Genomic DNA, 19,446 nt, shown 5'->3' on the forward strand with positions numbered 1-19,446 from the left:
AAGAGCTGCCGGCAGTTCCATGGAGGGCCCGTCGCTCACAGCGGGGCCCAGCGCGGGGGAAGGGGTCTGGGTGGTGCGCAGCGAGGAAGGAAGAGGGGGTGGAACACAGAGTCCCCCAAAGCGGCCTCAGGGGAGGGGTGTGCGGGGAAGAAAGCCTCGCTGCTCTCACAGACTCGGCACCACGTGGACCCGCCACCGCGGGCTGCTCCTTGTCAAACCCACTGGGACACGGAGCTTGCAGGTCACAGTGGTGACCCGGCGACAGGGCACACAGCCCCGGAGCCGTGGAGGCAGGAGAGGGGAGGGAACGTGTCAGTTAACCAGGAGGTACTGCGGGCCGGAGGGCCAGATGCTGATGCTCCCCGCCCCCCAGGCCCTCCCGCCGCTGCAGACAGTGCACACCAGAGCCACGCAAAGGGAGGTGAAGGCGACTCTCAGGGTGAATCTGGAGGAACCAGCCCCCTGGCCCTGCTCCCCTCCGCATCCAGCAGGCCACGGCGCCAGGAGCCATGCTCTAACACTGAGCCAGACCGGCAAGGGCCACAATCATTTCATCATCTCACTAGAAATTGCACGGCACCTCCCACCCTCGAGTCACGGGTCCAGCCCTGCCTCCCTCTCCGGCCCTCGATGGAGCCGTGGCCGCTGCTGACCAGGCCCTCCACCGGCACAGGTGTGTGGACGCCCCTGCCACCAGCCCCTGACACTTGGAGTGCAACCTTCTCCTGTCCGTCAACTCGTTATGGCGTCCTGGTTAATTAGCATATTTCTCTATTTTATATGTGTTAGAGGAAGTGTGCAATTATCTATATCCTCCCTCCTGCACTGCATTTCATAGCTGAGGAATGAAGATTCGTGCAAGAATGGGCCTTCGTTCCCCTGGCTTCCGGCATCGCCTTTGCTCCGGCCAGAGCAGCCTTTCCGCCTTCCCACACTGCCCAGAGGCCTGGAGCGGCTGGGGTGGTGCTAAACGCCTGTGTCCTGCTCTGTGCCCGGGCACTTAGCATCTATGTATGCAAATCAACCCGCCATCTTTGTTGGGTTAATTTGCATACTCACTCCTGATTGGCTGGTGGCCCTTAGGTAGAGAGATGATTCTGTGAGTTGATGGGCTGGGCTGGGGGCTCTTCTGGTTGGGACTGGAGTCAGGTGAGCTGGCTGGACCATGACAGGAAGGGGCTCACACACACCTGATACTGGCTTAGGCGGGCTGCTGAGCCAGAGGCTGCAGGTCCTGTCTGGGTCCTGGGTGCTGCCTGGGTCCAGGGTGCTGTCTGTCTGGGTCCTGGGTGCTGTCTGGTCCCTGGGTGCTGCTTGGGTCCAGGTTGCTGTCTGTCTGGGCCCTGGGTGCTGTCCGAGTCCTGGGTGCTGTCTGGGTCCAGGGTGCTGTCTGGGTCTGGGGTGCTGTCTGTCTGGGACCAGGGTGCTGTCTGGGCCCTGGGTGCTGTCTGTCTGGGTCCTGAGTGCTGTCTGGGTCCAGGGTGCTGTCTGGGTCTGGGGTGCTGTCTGGGTCCAGGGTGCTGTCTGGGTCTGGGGTGCTGTCTGTCTGGGTCCAGGGTGCTGTCTGGGTCTGGGGTGCTGTCTGTCTGGGCTCTGGGTGCTGTCTGTCTGGGTCCAGGGTGCTGTCTGTCTGGGTCTGGGTTCAGGGTGTTGTCTGTCTGGGTCTAGGGTGCTGTCTGGGTCTGGGTCCAGGGTGCTGTCTGTCTGGGCCCTGGGTGCTGTCTGTCTGGACCCTGGGTGTGTCTGGGTCCGGGGTTGCAGGAGGCGCTCTCCTGCCCGCCCGAGCTGCAGTTCCCAGCTTCCCCAGGCGCGTTGCTTGGGCTCCCGCCAGCGACCCAAGAGGCTGGGACCACGTTTCCCCGCCCGTCCCGCAGCTCTGACCGCGGGAGCCCGGGCTCCGGGGGGAGGGAGGCAGGGAAGGGGGCCTTTGCCCATTTGGGGAAGCCAGGCATCACCAGCGCCGAGGGCCGTCAGCCTCCTCCTCTCCGCCCCAACAGCTGGCTGAGCGGCCCCGTCGCCGCCTCCCGAGGCTGCCCCTCCCCGTGCCCGCGCTCCCTCCGCGACCCAGCGCGGCCCCAGGCAGCGCGGACTCAGCACCGGGGACCCCTTCAGCCGCAGGCACCCTGGCCTCCGGGCTGCGGGGCGGGGCCCCCAGCGGGGGCGGTGCGAAACCTCGCGAGGCGGGCCTGGGGGCGGGGCCTCCAGCGAGGGCGGTGCGAAACCTCGCGAGGCGGGCCTGGGGGCGGGGCCTCGGCGCCCCGGGAAGGGCGGGCCGGGGTATCGCGAGGAGGGCCTCGGGGCGGGACCCCGGGAGGGGGCGTGGTCTCGGCGGCGGGAGGCGGCGGCGGCGGCGGCTGAGGAGAAAGGAGAGCGGCCGGCCGCGGTGAGTCACCTGACCGCTGCCCGCCCGCCGTCCGTCGGTCCGTCTGGCTCGCTCGCTGCTGTCAGTCCGTCGGGCCGCGCCGCGTCTCGGCTCCGGTGAGTGGCTGGGTCGCCCCCCGCCCTTCCCGGAGGGTCCCGGGTCCGCGCGGCGGGCTGCGGGCCTGCGCGGGCGGCTGCCTGCGGGCGGGCGGGGCGGGGGCGGCTGCCGCCGGGTTCCTGGAAGTGGCCGCGTCGCCGGAAGGAGGACCCGCCGGCGCTCCGCGGACCGGCCGTGCCGCCCTTCCCCGGGCGGGAGCGGGGTACGTGCCGGGCCGCGTCCGGGGCCTCTGCCCAGCCCGCCGGTCCCCGGTCCCGCCCGGCCTGCCCGGCTCCGCGCGGTCCTCCTGCCCCGCCGCCCCCGGGGCGCGCTCGGTCTCCGGGGGGCTCGGCTGGACGGGCCGCGGCGGGGGCGGGGGGCGCGGACCTTGGGAGGGAGCGCGAGCCGATGGGCTGCGGGGACGGGACGGGCGCGGGGAAGCGACGGGCTGCGTTAGGGATCCGACCCGCCGAGGGGCCGGTGCGGGCTGGGCCGGCAGCGCCTTCCGTCCGGGCTCTGGCGGAGCGGGCGCCGGGCGCTTCGCGGGGCCGGGCGGGCCGTGTCCTCCGGTGCGGGGCCGGGCGGGCGGGCGGCGCGGGGCTGGGGCCGGGGCCGGGGCCGGAGCGGAGACCGCGGTGACTCAGCCCCGAGGAGGGCGCTCGGCGGGGGGCGGCCGCGCTGGGTGTTGCTCGCACCCATGGCGGTGCCCGGGGGTCACCGGGGCTCCGGGTGCCGGTTGGGTAACCAGGTGGGACGGTCCTTGGAAAGTTGGGCCGCTGAGTCATCTGTCCCAGCGCGGGAGGGAACCGGGAGCAGCTGTGCGGTGCTTGTCACGTGCCGCCACCGCGAGGGCTGCGGGCGGCCGGGGCCGGGGCCCGGGCCGGGGACCGGGGCAGGTGAGCGGGTGCAGCGCGGGATCCGCCCGGGGAGGGACCCGGCGGCCGCGGCGGTGCAGCCAGAGCAGCCTCCTCCTGCCCAGGCGGAGGGAATGCCCGCCCGAGGGGCGCGTGGACAGCAGGAGTAACTGTTGCAAAATAGTTTCTCCTAGCAGGCACTTAAGTGTTTTGTTTCCCTTTTGTGGTTTTGTTGTTGTGAGGCTTATGCATTTCAAAAAGTGAACTTAACTTGTTCTTCTTAAAGGGTTGTGTATGAGAGCCAGAACTTCCTGGTGTGCGTGGCCCCGCAGGAAAGCAGGGCTTTACCTGTCTCCTCCGTTAGGACGTGGTTAGGACGTGTGTCTCCCTGAATCAGACCCTCCTCCGTGCTTGACAGGTGACCCAGGCTCCTGGCCCCCATTGCTGACCGAGTGTAGGAACTGGAAATGTGGAGGGGATCTGCTCCTTACCTGTGGTCCAAGGATGACTCAGCCTTTGACAGTGGTTTGTTTACAACGTTTGTGTTTGAGTCAACAGCAGCCACCCTTTAATTCTGTTGTTCTCAGTTTGGGACTAGAGGAGATTAGAGGTGAAGTGCAGAATGATTTCCTATTGGAAGAAAATAGGAAAAGGTTGACGTTGAAATTTTACTTTTCTGTAAGATAAGACAGTAACTTCAAGATGCAGGTGGATAGAAGGACATGCATATGGTGCGGGTGCAGGGCCCGATGTTCCTTCGGGACCTGAAGGGTTTATTAACCACTGCCAAACATTCACCAACTGAGGACTTTTTAAAAACACCACACACCCGACTTCCTGATTCTTTCAAAACGTTCTTAATAGTCATTTAATTTTTATTTCAAATGCAGTTCTGTTCTTTTTATATTTTAAAGATTAGAAGCTTGAGTGTAAATTTCTCCCATCCAAGTACTAACCAGGCCCGACCCTGCTTAGCTTCCGAGATCAGAGGAAATCGGGCGCGTTCAGGGTGGTATGGCCGTAGACTTGAGTGTAAATTTCTTACTGCATTGTTGATGTCGGGGAAAGGAAATAAAAAAAGACAGATTACATTTGATACCATGTAGTTTGAATTTGGAAACAAGCCAGGGATTGGTTTGTGATCTGAAGTGTGGTAACATGTGAAAGGACCCAGTGGGAACACCTGGAGATAATCTGTGCATTGGATTTAGGTAAAATTCTAAAAAATTACTCTGAACTTGTGACTCCTTGTAAATCTGCATTTAGGGGCCATGTGTACACTCCTTTAACAGTGATTAATAAGAACACATATTTAGCAGGTCACTGGCAAGTGGCATTTCCCTCCGTAGGAAAATGTGCTTGACTCGGAAAATCGACCTGGCAGGCAGGCTGAGGGGAAGAGAGTTACCATTTGACTGACGTTCCGTTAAAGGGAGAAATGCTTCAGCTCTCAAACTTGCACTTCCTGAGGGTTCTACTAAGTCACATGTGTCAAACACAAGGCCCTCGGGCCAAATCCGTCCCGCCAGGCCTTGCAATGTGGCCCGCACCGCGCTGTCATCACTGCACTCTGCTGCGTTTCCATCACAATGACAGTTTATGACTGTTCAGAAAAACCATTCGGCCCGCGATTTAGGCTGGATTTTAGATTTTGGCCCCTTCTCTGATTGAGTTCGACACCCCTATACTAAGTGGACGGTGTATTTTATGTGGTGGAATTGATGATTTATGAAATCATTTTTATTTAAAAATCTATGCTAAATAAGGTAATCTGGGACCCAAGATACAATAATTTGAGCACGATTTGCCAGATCCATGACCTTTGGAGAGTAAATACTCCATGACTGCAGATAAACAGACTTTTACCAGCATGACACCGGGGCTGGGGCCTGCTCAGGGCTTGGCGTTAGCAGAGCTGGCCGGCTCCCTGTACCTGGGCAGACGTGCAGGAGCACAGGGGTCAAAGTGGGTCTGGAGCCAGGCTGCCCGGTCTGCACCGGCTTTGGAGCCTTGGGAACCTACTGCCTTTAGTTGTGCCTCCATTTCTCGTCTGTCAAGTGGGGATGATGATAATGGAGCCCAATCCCAGGTAGTCTGCAAATTAAATGCGCCAATGTGTTAAGTGGTTGAATATCCATACATGTTAGGTGTTGTTATCTGTCTTCTAATCAGGGAAGTGCCTGGTTGCACAGCCAGGCTTGGCAGCCTCCTTGTGCTGAGTTGCAGCTGCAGATTAGGAGGGAGGTGGAAGCGAGCACGTGGGAGGGCCACATGTCTCTGCTGCTGGAGAACCCACTGCTGGGAACATGCTGATAGGTCAGACCCCACTTCCCGGGGCCAGGAGTCTAGCAGCTGTGGGAGAAACAGAAGCACTTCCATCTGCACGTGGTCTCCTCTGCACGTGGAGGCTAAGGACGTTGTGGTTGGCAGGCTCAGTAGTCTGTCCACGCCCTCCCGCTCAGTCATAGGACAGGACTCATTTCTCGGTTCTCTTTCCTGGCCAGTTGGTTGGGAACATTTGGCATTAGCAGAGCAGGTAAATCTACCTGCCAGATACTTTTTTTTTTTTAAATATATTTTATTGATTTTTCACAGAGGAAGAGAGAGGATAGAGAGTTAGAAACATCGATGAGAGAGAATCATCTATCAGCTGCCTCCTGCACACCCCCTACGGGGGATGTGCCAGCAACCAACGTACATGCCCTTGACTGGAATCGAACCTGGGACCTTTCATCTGCAGGCCGACGCTCTATCCACTGAGCCAAACCGGTTTCGGCGCTGCCAGATACTTTTAAGTACTATATTTTCTTTTGATGACATGCCTGTGCTAATATAGAAAAATTACCCATGATGCAGAGTGGTCGTTTTAGATAGGGCTTCTTGCACCTGTTAGTGATTGGAAAGGTTGGGAAGATGTTTTCTGGTTGATCTCCTGTGGAGTTGGGTGCCTTGGCCGGGTCTGTTCAGCAAACTGTGGTTTCTGTGCTGGTTGTACAATATGGATTCATTCTAATTCTGTGGTTTTGAAACTTGGGCATTTAAAAAGGTGAGACCATTATGTGTTGAATCTATTAAGCTGTGTTAAATGGTTCCCAAGTTGAAACTCTTGATCATTAAGAATTCTGCTTTCTGTTTTCATTATTGGTGTAAATATCAAGGAAGCAACTGGACTTAAATAATTCTTTTAGTTGATCTCCTGAGATAGAAAGAAAATTTGCTTTGTGGCTTTTTTTCTTTACCTATAATTGATTTGGAATTGAATTGAATCAAGTATCATTTGGATTATCTAGGTGTTAAACCTCTGGTGCATGTAATAGTTTTCCTTTAATATAATTCCTCTAGAACTGGCCCTTGTTTTTGTTTGTTTAAACTATTTAATTTTTATTTTTTAACCTTTATTGTTCAGATAATTACAATTACCCCCCCCCCCCATATCACCCCTTCATCTGGTTCCCACTCCCCCCTCTGCCCTTACCTGTCCCCAATGTCTTCCTCCATAGGTGTACGATTTTTGTCCAGTCTCTTCCCGTACCCCCCACACCCTTTTCCCACCGGCCCTTGTTTTGTACAAAATCAGGGATAGTTTAGAGAACATGAATCCTATATAATTAAAGAGTAATATGCACATTGTCCGAACAGTGGAATGACCAGTCACTATGAGGTGCACTGACCACCAGGGGGCAGGCACTCAATGCAGGTGGTCAGAAGCAGGGCTTATGGCTGAGGAGCGCAGTGGCGGTGGTGGGAAGCTCTCCTGCCTCTGTGGTAGTGCTGAGGATGTCCTACTGTCAGCTTAGGCAGGAAGCGGGCCTGTCAGTCAGACATTCCCTGAGGGCTTCCGGTTTCTGCAAGAGGGCGCAGGCTGGGCTGAGATACCCCCACTCCCCGCCCCCCAGTGCACAAATGTGCACCGGCTTCTAGTAGGATAATAAAGTTGCCCCTAAGCAAACAAAAGGAGCAAAGAACTCGTGCTGCCAGTACCTTGTTGTTACTGGTAGGATGGCAGTGGACCTCTGGCAGAGTTGGTGGCCTGCTTTCTCTTCTCTCAGGACTGGCCTGTTTACAGAGCGTTACTGATGCAGCTGAAGCTGTGCAAATCATGTTCCCTTAAAGCAAAGCTTTAACTCATTTTCTTAATTTCCTTGAAAACTCAACATTCAAAAGAATATTTTTTTTTAAATGAAATAATTCCCAGCTTCTATCTGGTAAAGTTTTTTTCACTTCTTTGTTTGTCATTTCTCAGATTGGATCAGTTCCAGTGGACAGTTTTACTTCCCAATCCCTCATTAAAGTGGAATTACACTGAAAAGTGTTTCAGATGGGGGTAATTTTCTCAGTATCCACCTCCAAGGGTATAGAAGAACTAGTTTAGTAAGGGAAACGCCTTGCTCCTCTCTCCTCCTCCTCTCATGGTTTCTTTTTTTTATTGACTTTTCCTCATCATCTTGGATCCCAGGGTAGATGTTTTGACTTAAGGAAGTGAACTTATCATAGTGAGCAATCGAACTCTCTGTTTGTTGAACGCCTGAGGGGACACTTTGCATATCCTCATATCCTTTTGCTGCATTCCTCCTCTGAAGTGTGCCACCTGCTTTGGGAGCCAGAAAAAGTAGCAAAGGGATTCTCCAAATCATCCATCTCCATTGGAGAATTTGTTAGAAAGTGTATAGCTTTAAACAATTTATTACATTTATTAGGTTGTAACTTTTGGTTGTCCTTCTGTAATCAGTCTTTTTTGGTAAGATCGTAGTTTCATTAGTGTGTATTTTGCACTTAAGTATTATTTTAAAAATGCCAAGTGCCTGTCAAATCTTGGCCCAGGACACTTTTCATTCTCAAGATACCTAGCATCTCCTTATTTACTCTGTGATTCTGAGAAGTATTCCAAGAATGGCTCAGGGCTCCTCTCAAGACAGAATTTTTCACTTAAATTAGAAAGAGAAGGAAAAAAAGCCATTGGCCCTTTTAATCACCTTTTCCCTATTAGTAAAGATTTGAAGTAGAAACGCATTTCCCCCAGATGACAGGGTTGCAAACCTTCACTCCCATCTGTGACCCAGAGAATCCAAAGGCAATGCCAGTTCGGGATGAGGCTGTAGTTTCTGTCGTTCTGTCCACTTAACTGGCTCTTGGTGGAAAGGACTGTCACAGGCACTACTAAAACTCCAGATATATTTCTTTTTGTTTCTAAAGATTGGCCTCTAAGGGCATGCCTGCTGCCATTGGCCTAGCTGCTTGTCTGTTTCTGACCTCAGGAGCCTGGACCACTTCCTCTGTGGGCCAGCTGGGGGCTGCTCCCCGGGGCGGAGCGGGCACCAGCCCCTCCCTGCTGTTGCCCCACAGACCTCAGTGTGGAAGGCCCTCCCCTGCTGAGGGGCTTGGAGCAGCCCCCTAGTCCTGAGAAGGAAAGAAGAATCGTCTTCAAGGTGAAGGCACTTCAGTCTTTTCAGTGCCACTGCCCCCGCTCACACACTACACGTCCCGCTTTGGGGTGTGTAGATGGCGGGGTCGTCAACTTCGTTTCATCGTTGGTGGTGTGCTTGCATGCTTGCTGTCTGGCTTACATTTGTTTATGGATTGCCGGTACCCGCTTTATGAAGCACCTGTCCCAGGAACTTGGGCAGATGCTGGCAACACTGGACTCTTAGGAAGTCCTAGTCTTGTAGACAGGAAGCTGATCGTAGCGTGTTACTGCGCCATGGCAGCCTGTGACGTGTGCCTTGGAACCTTAGGAGGTGAGAAGCCTAGGGTTTGGGAAACCAGGAAAGCAATAGGAATGTCAGTGATGAATGAATCGTTTAGTGAGGAAACAGCTTGTTTTGACAACTCTTTTTTGAAGCTTAGCAATGAAGAATAGAGAGATGGACATTAGTATGGGGAGGTTGGGTCAGAATGGTTGTGTATGTAGTATTTAAAAATAAGGTCAGTGGGAAAAGGTTGAAGATGTCTTTTTATCCGTGAGAAACCTTTCCCAGAAGCCTCGTAGTAGATGCATCCCGGCCCCTCCTCTTGGAGGTTCCTGGACCAACACTGCCCATCAGCCAGGAGCTGAGTCCCAGGGCCAGGCTCCACTGGGATTGCCTGGAGTGATAGGGAATCATTTGAGCTGCGACTGGAGTCTTCCCCAGAAACACATGCCTCAGTGGAGAGTGGGTTTGTGAGCACAGTCAGGGCAGGGTTAGGAAGAGGGTGAGCAGTGCTGGGTGACGGGTCTTCCCTGCCTGCTGCTGGCCCACCCCTGTCCACACACACACACACACACACACACACTGCCCAGTGCAGAGAAGGTGTGCTTGCCTTTAGCTTAGGAACTTTAAGTGACTTCCCCCTTCTACTGTACCACATTTTCTACAATGACCAAGTATTGCTTTTATAATCACATCAGTCAAATACATGTTTTATTCAAAAACTAGAGGCCTACTGCATGAAATTCATGCACAGTTGGGTCCCTAGCAGCTTCTGGCTGCTGGTTGCCAGCCAGGGCCTCCCTTTTTTCTGCGCCACCCCCTGGTGGTTAGCGCACATCATAGTGAGCGATCGAACTCTGTTGGTTGAATGCCTGAGGGGACACTTTGCATATTAGGCTTTTATATGTGTAGATTATTTAATAATTAAAATGTTCTTTCTACCCAAGCAAGTATATAACATATGGAAAGAATGTACTTATTTCAGTACTCTAAGCAGTCCTAAAGTTCTTTGCCTTCTCTGAATGCTTTCAGGGAAAGGAGAATAGATGCTATCTTGCCACCTCTCATTGTGTATATAACAGGTGCTCTTAACCTGCAGGCATGCCCACCTGCAATGGCTGTGGCTCTCACCTGAATAGAGTCTGGTTTCATTGACTGGATGGGGAGGGTTCTGTGGAACTCAAGTCTTAGAAAAGACTTACAATATGGCCACAGTATTTTTTTGTCTCAAGTAAAAAAAACAACAAGACAGTATTTACCTATTCAGTTTCTCAAATAATGTCTGAACCGAAGAATATTTTCATCTTTTACTTTTTAAAAAAAATATATTTTATCGATCTTTTACAGAGAGGAAGAGAGAGGAAAAGAGATTTAGAAACATCGATGAGAGAATCATAGATCAGCTGCCTCTTGCACACCCCTTACTGGGAATGTGCCCGCAACCAAGGTATATGCCCTTGACCGGAATCGAACCCAGGACTTTTCAGTCCGCAGGCTGACTCTCTATCAACTAAGCCAAACCGGTTTCGGCTCACCTTTTACTTTTAACAGGCCTCGCAGTTATTTTACTGAATAATGGGATGGTTATATTTTGGAAAGTAGCCATTGACAGCTTAGATGGAAAGTCTACGTGTTGGAGATGGTAGTTTGACTCCCAAGTTACTAGGTATACCAGTTAATAATGTGCATTTTGTAATCAAAGAAAACATGGTAATTTCAAGAGAAACATCAAAAGTGCTTTATTCAAAGTAATGTCCATCACTAGTTACACATTTCCTCATCTTTCAGGTAATTTGTGGATACCGTCCCAATAGAACTTCTCTTGTTTTGAGACAAACCATTCAGAGACCCATTTTTCCACTTTTTCGTACGTTTTGAAATGCTGCTCAGAAAGTATGTGTGCCATTGATCGAAACAAGTGGTAATCTGAAGGAGCAAGGTCTGGTGAATATGGTGGGTGGGTTAATACTTCCCAGGCAAGATCTTGTAACGTGTCCTTAACTGGTTTTGAAGTGTGTGATGGTACATTATCATGAAGCAAAATTACTTTGCTGTGTCTTCTGACACATTCTGGTCAAAGTATTAACGGTTTCACCTGGTTTTAGAAGCTCTTAATACACCTGATTCCACCAAACACAGAGCATTCTCTTCTTTCCAAAGCGATTTGGCTTTGCAGTCCATGTTGATCGTTGACCTGGATCAACCCATGACTTTGTGTATTTGGGATTCTCAAAACAAATCCACTTTTCATCGCCAGTCACAATTCGATGCAAAAAAAAGACTTTCTTTCGTGCTGTTGAGGCAACATTTTATTGATGACTTTTTGGTTTTACATTTGTTTTTCATTCAGTTGATATGGCACCCATTTTCCTTCCTTTAAAATCTTTCACATTGCTTGTAAACGATTGGAAATTGTTTGCTGAGCAACGTTTAATCTTTCTGCAAGTTGTTTTTAAGTTTGATATGCATCTTCATCCAATAATGCTTGTAATTGTTGGTCTTCAAACTTTTTCAGTTGACCTGGACTTTGTCTTTCACATCAAAATCAGCACTTTTAAAGTGTTTAAACCAGAGTTCACAAGTATCTTGAGATGGCTCATGTTCACCATAGCTTCCCAAAGTATACGATAACTTTTTCTTCAAAATAAAGTAATGAATTAAAACTTCCCGCAAATGTTTTTTTTTGGCATGAAATTCGACATTTTTAAGTGTAAAAAACATCTATGATGTTAACACATTCAGCAAATTTGACATGAAGTTTTGAAGCTTGTTGTCAACATAACAAAATAGCATACATGTCAAATTGAATCTATATCAATATGTGTAACTCCACCTAGTGAAAAAAATCTGCATTATTAACCAGTACACTGGTACCATAAATGAACGGAACTCCAGCATTTTAGGTTTAGCTGTGGGTATTGAGAAACTATAGGCCTGTGGTACTGTCAGGGACTCGTGGATTAGGTTTTTTAAAGCAATATTTCTACCTAAATAAGCCCTGGGCTCTCCAGCAATTAGAGGTTTGGAAGAGGAGGAGGATCCTCCAAAGAAAGTTGGTAGGTGGTGCCATTACGATGGCATGTTGGGACTGGGGTACCCTGGGAGCCGAGTGAAGGAAGGATGCAGGGAGGGGATGGCTCCTCTAGACTCCTGCTGAATGCTGTGAGAGAAGTGTGTGTGTGTGTGTCTGTGTGCGCTCGCCCATTGCAGAGGGAGGCCATCGGGCCTCAGAGGTGTTAGAGGTGTTCCTGGCGTGGAACCCCTGATGTGTTCTCATGATGCCAGGAAGACAGAAGTGGGGGCTGTGAATATAAGCGGCTCTTTTTTTTTGGTTCACCGAAGGGGTCAGAGATTTTATTGTAGGTGGCAGGGTCTCAGAAAGGCCAAGACATTTTATTTTAAGAGAAGAGTCATTTCAAAAAGAAAAAAAAGTCATTGCAGTATGTTTTGTGTGATAACGGGAATGTTGTTCATTTATTTTCTTCTCATCTTGTCTTGGTGAGACTGTGCTGAAGTTTGTCCATTGGATGGTCTTCTCAAAGAATTAGCTCGTGGTCTAATGAACAGTTCTACCAGAAGCAGGCACCAGTCGCACTGTGGGAGGGGCTCTGTTGGTGAGCACAGAGGTTCCCTCAGATTCCGGAAGGTGGGCCCAGGCCTCACAGCTCCTCCCTCCCAGGACACCCACACGTGCTGTCAACCTAAATATTAAATCCAAACAGGAGCACTTACTCTGTTTTGTCTACCTCCTCATCTCTTAGTTTCTATGTCAGACCTAAGATTTTAGGTAAAGGTTATTCCCCCCCTCCCACTTATCAAATTCCTTTTCAGTTTGTAGAGTCTTTAAAAAGTTGCATTAAGACTCGAACCAAGTTATCATTGATTTGGACTTCACTCAGTTTTACTTTTTTGGTTTGCTATCTATTTAAACATCTGTTTTAGTTTGGGTGTTTAGTCAAAGTAATACATGTTGTTTTTAAAAAATACAGAGATTTATCCTAAAGCAGCCTCGTCTGTTGCACCCCATCCTACCTCTAATTATGCTTCATGGTTGATATTCATATTTGTTTATTTTTGCTATTTACTTCTTTTAGTGCTTACTTACCTCTGCGTCTCTAAGATGTTCATACTTCATTTATTTATGAACTGAAGACATTATCTGTTGGTTTTCTGTTATCCTGGTTGTTGATTTTTGTTTGCTTCTACCATCCCTCCCATCTGTATTTATAATTCTTTTATTCCTGTTCTGGGTCACCTCTATAAATTGAAATTGATATATATCTTTTTTACTTTGGTCTTGTTAATCTAAGGAAGTACCTTCTAGACTTTGGATATTATAAATCGTTAGACGTACCTCCTTTCCTTTCAGTTCTCTTTGGTTCCATCTTGCGACCTGTCAGGGTTACTAGTACTTCCTTCCCGTTCTGTAGCTGTCATTAAGTCCTGTCTTACTGTCAGTTCTGAAAACCAGTTAGTGTTCATGTGCTGCTGGGCAGGGAAGCTGAGCAGCGTGTGTTCCCTTTCCCCACAGCCTCACTGTCTCCTGTGCCACTCAAAACAGGTTAATATTTAAAAAGTCAACTTTATGTTTACAGAGTAGAAAACTAGAAAGTGAGGTTAAACAAATCCGTTTATAGTAACTACACACAAGTAAAAGGACTTGGGAGTAAATGTAACAAAAGATACTCTTTACTGGAGATGTTGGAATAATGCTGAAGGAAATTAAAGTAGACCTAAGTAAATGGGAGATAAGCATGTTTGTGCATCAGAAAACTCCATTTGCTAGGTATTTGTTTTCCCTAAGTGGGTATATGGGTATATAGATTCATTGCAATCCTAAAAAAATTCTACTGGCTCTTACAGCTCAGTAGAAAGAAGAAAATAGCCCTGTTAAAAATGGACAGGAGACTGAACAGGCATTTTGCAAAAGAAGACACTCAATTGGCTGATAAACACACATAAAGATATGATGTTCAACATCAAAGCCATCAGGACCTGCAAATTACCACCACAGAGAGTGCTGTGCGTGTCAGGGCAGCTAAGGTGGGAATCCCGGCAATGCCAGGGCGGGTGAAAGTGAGGAGCTGGAACCTGCAGACACTGCTGGCAGCAATGCCAAATGACACCATTGTTTTGGAAAAACGGTTTAGCCATTTCTAAGAAGTTAAACACAAATCTACTGCAGCACTCAGCTCTCCACTCCTAGATATTTATTTGCGCAAGAGAATGAAGTGTATGTCCATTCAAATGTTCACTGAAGCTTTATCACAAAAATCCCAAACTGGAAACAGTGCAATTGTCCATGTTTATTACAGTTGTCCATCAGTAGTGAATGGATAAACAAATGGTGGAATATCCATGTAATGGAATGTTATTTAGCAATGAAAACCAACCAACCACTGATGTACACAGTATGATTGTCATAAACTGAGTGAAAGAAACCTGAAACCAGAGAACAGTGTGTGATTTCATTTATATCAAGATCAGAGAAAATGCATAAAGAAATGGTTGGTGCTCAGAGACAGGGAGACAGGAAGGAGAGATCTCAGGGGCCTGTGGAGTTTTGAGGAGTGATGGGTGTTTCTAGTCTTGATTGTGGTAGTGGTTTTGTGCACATATACCAGTGTCAAAACTCACTGAACTGTATACTTTAAATAGTGCAGTTTGTTTAACATAATCATAACTCAAAGTTGAGAAATAAAATAGTGACCCTGAAACATCAATCGGAAAGAATATATGCACACCTCTGTTCACAGCAGCGTTATTGACAGCAGCTGAGATCTGGGAAACAGCCCAAGTGGCCATCAGTAGGAGTGGATAAAAAAAACCACACACACACCAAAAAAAAAACTGGTGCATTTACACCATGGAATACTATGCAGCTGTGAAAGAAGGATCTCTCACCCTTTGAGACAGCCCAGAGGGCCTGGAGAGTATTGTGCTAAGTGAAATAAGTCAGAGAAAGACAAGTATCACATGATCTCATTTATATGTGGAATCTAATGAACAAAATGAACTGATGAGCAACGTAGATCCAGAGACACTGAAGCATTAGCAAAGTAGATCCAGAGACACTGAAGCATAGAAAGACTGAAGATCCCCATAGGGAAGAGGTGTGTGTGGGAGGTGGGGGATAGGGAGTGGGAAGATTAACCAAAGACCTTGAACGCATATATGCTTAACCCATGGATACAGACAAGAGTGGGAGGGGATGGGAGGGGATGGATGGGAGAGGAGAGGGTGGGGGACAATAGAAGGAAAAAGGAGACATCTGTAATACTTTCAACAATAAAAATAAATTTTAAAAATAAAATAAAATAGTGACCAATAAAAATATACATTCAGTAAATTAGCTTTATTAGTATGGGCTAAGTGCACTTGCTATTTCACATTTTCTTACCATAGTCATATTCCATTGAGGCTTAATAATCTCTTTAGGGTCAAGTAGCTACTAACTATGGTCACGAATAAAAGACCTTGTCATTTACATTCTCTGTGGTAAGAAAGTGTAACAGTGGAATCAGTTCCTCCTGTTTTGGTTCTGGAACTTGGCTTTCTTGTGTCCCTTCTCTTCTTTCCTCCCTTCCACGCTGTTTTACACTTACTACCCAGAATCCTCAGTGTTGGGTTTGTAGGCTTGGGAAGTAAAACACACCTCCCTTTTGCTTCTGGCCTCTCAGTAGGTGAGCCTGCAGACAACTCCTCAGACTAGCCATTCAGACTGCTCTCTCTAAAGGTAACTGTGGCTTTACATTGAGGTATGAGTTATCCCAAGTAATAGAGCAAAAGATCATGATTATGTAATTTCTAATGTTAGGAAGAGTAAATGGGGGGGAAAAAAAATCCAAACTTTCCCTGTATGGAACCTCTCATAATGTTGTAATAATCATGAGCTTCAAAAACGGCATTATTCTCCCTCTCCTCCGCGGTTCCTCCGTTAAAGAAACGTTAGGGCATCCTTAGTGACGTGGTTTTAACATGGGCTGCCAGCCCACTTCCCATACACCACTGTGAAGTTCTTCGTCATCGTGTGCTGTACGCCTTTCTGCTACTCGCCTGGTTCAGACTTTGTTTTACATCTTCTTTCAGCCTTTTTTGATATATTCATCCATGCATCTTACTCACACTTAAGATTTTTCATAAGACAGAGAGAAACAGATTTAGACAGTATGATTATCAAATATGATGTTTAAGCAAGTGTGGTATTTAAGATCTGCCAAAGGTGAGAGGAAAGAGCAAATCTTGGTCACAGAGTCCTTCTTCCTGGCTCGCTGGCAGGTGAGTCAGATCTCAGAGCGTCGGGAAGAACGCCGACTTAAGTGATGTCTCTGACTTAAAGTCCCCAGATGTTTGGCTGTTAAGGCTCTTTCAGAATTGGGAATGGTGACAAGAAAGCCATGTTGTAAAGAAATGCTTTCCTGTGCACGTCTCCATTTAAATGGCTTTTCTTATAAAGGCCTCTGGAGGAAAGCCCAGGGCTGACCCTGGGGCCTTGCCGTCCACTGGACAAGAGAGGTGAGGTTCCTCTAGTATCCAGAGCTGTGCCCTCTCTGGGCTCCTGGATGCATTGTATCCGACCTCGACCGGCTTGGTGTAGGGCAGTGGTCACAGTGGCTCGCGAGCCACATGTGGCTCTTTGGCCCCTTGAGTGTTCTAACACCACTTCTTCAAAATAGACTCGCCCAGGCCAAAAACCAACTTCCGCACATGGGCCACAAGTTTCAGTTGCACTGTACGTGCTTGCCCGTATGTGGTATTTTGTGGAAGAACCACATTCAAGGGGCCAAAGAGCCACATGTGGCTCTCGAGCCTCGGTTTGCCGACCACTGGTGTAGGGGACATCGAAGTGTCGGAGGGAGCCACAAAGGAGGCGTGGTGAGGGGACTGAGCCATAGAGACCCTGCCTTGCAGCTGAGCTGAGGGAGGCAGAGCCACAGGCGGGTGTAGGGGGAGGCAGGCAGAACAGTGAGGATGGAAGAAGGACTTCAGCCAGGCTACCATGGAGGCACTGCGTCAGGTTACAGGCTGGGAGAGTGGCCTGTTGCACTATTTCCGATATCTAGGGCCGCTGGTCACTTATTGGTCCCCTTCCTCCCCCAAACCTTGGTGAACAGGACTGTTTGGAAATCATAGTTCTCTGTAGTTTAATATTATGGTTAAGTGAGAATTGACCTGGAAGTATTTTTTGTCTGAAGACTTATTACAAGTACAATATATACCTTGGGAAATGCTCTCTTCCTGTGTCTGTGGGTTATAAGGATCACTGTGCTCTCCTTCACCCAGGCATCCTTTCCAATCTGAGCAGCTCTGGGCTATGTTCTGAACGGGGGCACTGTCTCTTGTTTTCATGGCACCTGCCCTGCTGTGTGGCAGGATGGACACCTGTAGGAATAATAGTTGTCATCGTTCAGTGAAGACAGAAGATGCTTGGATGGTTCTTTTTCTACTAAATGATCTTTGGTGTTAGATAACTTTCTGTGCCTCCCACATTGAGAACCTAAAAGGACCGCGCAGCCCCGTGAGACGTGAGGTGGGTGATGTGCCTGCTCTTTGCTGCTCGTGGACGGGACCCTCACACAATATCTTCTGAGTGTCTGCTTCATAGCAGGCAGGCCTGGCTTCATGATCCGGCAGTTACTTGAGGTGCTTAAAAGCTTTTAAAAGTAAATTACCCGTAAAGTTACTTGTATTAAAATGTGATAAAGCCACAGACCATTTTTCATTTTCTTTATGATTTTGAAAGAAAAACAAGTGGTCACTGTTTTAAAATTCATATTGTATGTGTTGAGCAGAGAGCAGAAGTTATTTCCAAATGGAGGTACAGGAAGTGTGAAATGTCTGCTCATCCTTCGTCAGCATTACCGGGTGAGTCAGCAATTTGCTAAGGTCAGCAAACCTTTATTTTGAACTTTAACTGTAGTATATATAGAAAAAGTCCTGTGTAACATTAGGAATCTAAATTTGATATTAATACATTAACAGAATTTTAGTTTTGGAAGATTCCTTGGGAGGTGTTAAATCTTTTTAGGTTTGAGAAATACTAGAAGATGATTCTATGATATCAGAGTGATGTGTGCCATTCTTATCTGATTTAGTCATTGCTTAGTTACACTGCTGGGTGAAAATGGGCTACTGACCACTTAGGAGGCGTTCAGAATGAGGGCAGTTGATTTTCTGAACTTCCTGTTGTGCTCCATGCAGTGAGGCCGGGGCTGAGGGGCCTCCTTCCTACAGGTCAGTGAGGTGGCTGTGCTCAGAGCTGCCCAGCCTTGCTCTTCTTTGGCTGTTGTCTTGCAGGTGTATTTCCAGCTCCCAGAGCAATGAGAGAGGGCTCTTCCATTCCTCCTGGCTCTGGACAAGCCATCAAGGGTATTCCTCTGAGTCCCGTCTCAAGGCGTATGTATGGCCATAGGCTCTGCTGTGTTTGGAAGAAGAAGTTGATGATCGAGGTTTTGGGTTTGTATTAAAAAATCAAGTCATTCATTCAGAAGCAAGTGCCTGCATTGGACAAGATCCTGTGTTATATGCTTGAGGGCAGAAAACAAGTCTGGCCAGGTTTTGACATTTTAGCTGAGACCTAAACGGTGAGGAGGTGGCCAGTGAAGAGCAGAGGTCCAGGGAGCAAGTGCAGCAGCAGCTGGGGAGGGAGGAGTGTGTGCCTGTGGGCAGGACGAACGGTGAGGCCGGGGAAGAGCAGGAGAGGGAGTCGGGCTCGAGAAGACGGTGGGTAAATAGGAAATCTGACCACGCAGGTCATACTGAGGCTTTAAAGTCGGTCATCAGACACTTGGAAGGCACTACGGGATTTTCAGGAAGGGAGGAGGACATTGCTGTGCAAGAAGAAACGAGAGGATCAGAGGACTTGAGGGGAGAGAAGCTGCGGTTGCTTGAAGAGCAGCTAATATTTATTATTTGTTTGCTATGGGCGAGGCAGTGTGCCAAACCCTTTTACTCTCGTCTCGGAAACTCGTGACAGCCCCGGGGTGCTGCTGCTATCTGCACCTCACAGGGGTGAAAGCAAGACCCCTGAGGGTCAGCAGCTGGCCAGGCCATGTGTCGGGCAGTGGCTGAGCTGGGACTTGAGCCCAGACAGCGTGGGGTTCCAGACGCCGTGCTGTGAGCCCTGGGCATGCGCTTTCAGGGCAAGAGGAGATGGTTCTTGACTCTGAGAGGGTCACACTGGAAATTTTTATACAACACAAGTTAGAGTACTTGGGACTGGTAAAGGTAAAGTACTTGCATGCGAAACTTGGATTCACTTCTGGTTTGTACAGCTGTGCATGCGCATGTGCGAGCTTATAAGCCCTCTGGAAAGCAAGCAGCATTGGTGTAGCCGAGAGCCGGCGGAGTGGTGGCAGTGCTCATGAGGGGAGTGGGTCTCAGGGTGAGGCCGGTGTGTGGTCTCGGTGTGAGATTGCGCAGGGCCCCGTGTGGGGGGTGTTAGGAC

At 49.1% G+C, this 19,446-nt stretch overlaps 1 protein-coding gene across 10 annotated transcripts in view; it reads left to right on the forward strand.

Annotated features, from left to right (window-relative positions):
* BACH1 (BTB domain and CNC homolog 1) overlaps positions 1 to 19,446 on the forward strand; it is a 46,379-nt gene that overhangs the window by 14,054 nt on the left and 12,879 nt on the right. For 6 of the 10 annotated variants that reach the window (XR_004987036.2, XR_004987035.2, XM_036432675.2 and 3 more), the window contains exon 1: positions 2,332 to 2,478. The gene's annotated coding sequence lies outside the window, so the exon portion shown is untranslated. Of the gene's footprint in view, positions 1 to 2,330; positions 2,479 to 17,791; positions 17,865 to 19,446 lie in introns of those variants that run through there. The other 4 variants (XM_036432677.2, XM_036432681.2, XM_036432680.2 and 1 more) reach the window with 4 other exon arrangements.

The sequence above is a fragment of the Pipistrellus kuhlii genome, unplaced genomic scaffold (genome assembly GCF_014108245.1).
Source record: "Pipistrellus kuhlii isolate mPipKuh1 unplaced genomic scaffold, mPipKuh1.p scaffold_m20_p_115, whole genome shotgun sequence".
Taxonomy (NCBI): Eukaryota; Metazoa; Chordata; class Mammalia; order Chiroptera; family Vespertilionidae; genus Pipistrellus; species Pipistrellus kuhlii.